A 1495-nucleotide genomic window follows, 5' to 3' on the forward strand; every position below is an offset into this window, starting at 1 on the left:
TCACGTGTCTCGCGGAGCCTCAACAGTTTCGCTTTCATTTATCAGGAAGAAGCAGCGTTCAGAGCCAGCTGAAGGTAAATATGCTTCATGAATTCATGTTTTACATGTTTGTTCGAAAAGTAAACAACATGTTTGTTGCATAACGTTGTGTTAAATGTAAGAAGCAATACAAACGGAGAGCTAATTGACAGCCTATAAAAGTTTGCGTTAGGTTGTCGTAAGCGAAAGTGCAGTCGGGCGATAGCGTCGCCTTTAATATAATGTCGACATTTGACAAGTCATTTCTGAGTGCAGGTTTTATATAAATACACCAAATCAAGAATTGTTGATTGTTTCAACTGGAAGAATGACTACAACAAACATTGCTGTCATTTATGTCACAAATATGTTTTCTTAAAGGAAGAAGACTCAAAATGTCAGCCAATGACCCAGTTGAGCCCATGGATGTGAGTATCTGTATCAGCCATATCTGCAAATTAAAACTGAACATTTGAACAGTGTGAAAGACAACTGTTAAGTATAAGAGAATTATGGTATTAATTAATGTTGACTTTCTTAAATAGCAATAGTACTGTTTAAAATTGTTGGTATTTTATAGTATTAATTGTCAATTATTTGTCATACAGTGGCAGAATGAGTCAACATCTCAATATACATCTGCTGGGGTAGGTGTGTGTGTGTGTGTGTGTGTGAGAGTGAGTGAGTGAGCTATCAGTGAGTTTTTGTTTGTTTTTCTGTTAAATGTGAAAGTGAAAGTATTACAATGAAGTTGTTGAAAATGAAAAAGACTAATTTTGACTGGATAATCACAGCCTGCTGCTCTCTGCTATTCATATTCTATGAACTTATCATACATAGGTCTAGAAACTACATTATCAACACTATATAGAAGTCTAATGTAATTAAAGTAATGTTAGTTGAAAAAAAAACCCACCTGCTATACCATACACAGAACATGCAAAGTCAAATTATAATTAGGGAGCTAACTGCACACAGTTCCACTGCATTTAATTAACAGTTTTTTTTACTGTCATGAAACTCGTGGAACCAGTGGTGTTATTCACTTTGTATTTTATATTTTTGCTATTCTAAATTGCTCTACAAAATCTTATTTTCAAATCAGACTTAAGCTGAATGGCACGAAGGATTTTTTGGTATCTTTCTTAGCAATACAGTGACATTAACTGTAGCATGTTTTCATACGGGGACCTGAAAAGAAGCCTTTGGATACTACACCCACTGAAGAAAAGACTGGGCCAGAACCCAGTGAAGATGCCATCAGGCAGTCTTTAAATGCAGATCAGGAACCCCTAACAAATACCTCCACTCCACTAATTAAAGCAATGTTATTTTACATCTCCAATATCATATACATATATATGATGTATTTTTCTGTTTTTAAACTGTTCCAGTCCTGTCATTTGCTTTGTCTTGTGTGATACAGTGACATTAACTGTAGCATGTTTTCATCCAGGGACCTAAAAACAGTCATTCG

General features: G+C 35.2%; 1 protein-coding gene and 1 long non-coding RNA gene across 2 annotated transcripts in view; one reads left to right on the plus strand and one right to left on the minus strand.

Moving 5' to 3' along the window:
* Nucleotides 1-1495, minus strand: part of dtex3l2.1 (deltex E3 ubiquitin ligase 3L2, tandem duplicate 1) — a gene marked incomplete in the record, with an annotated part of 17084 nt that overhangs the window by 1612 nt on the left and 13977 nt on the right.
* LOC118328621 lies at nt 25-1495 on the plus strand. Its single transcript, XR_004796740.1, has 4 exons — nt 25-74; nt 400-446; nt 627-665; nt 1475-1495. It is a non-coding gene; the product is annotated as an uncharacterized LOC118328621 (long non-coding RNA).

Source organism: Morone saxatilis, unplaced genomic scaffold (genome assembly GCF_004916995.1).
Source record: "Morone saxatilis isolate NCDOM2014 unplaced genomic scaffold, NCSU_SB_2.0 Contig18, whole genome shotgun sequence".
In the NCBI taxonomy this organism is placed as follows: domain Eukaryota; kingdom Metazoa; phylum Chordata; class Actinopteri; family Moronidae; genus Morone; species Morone saxatilis.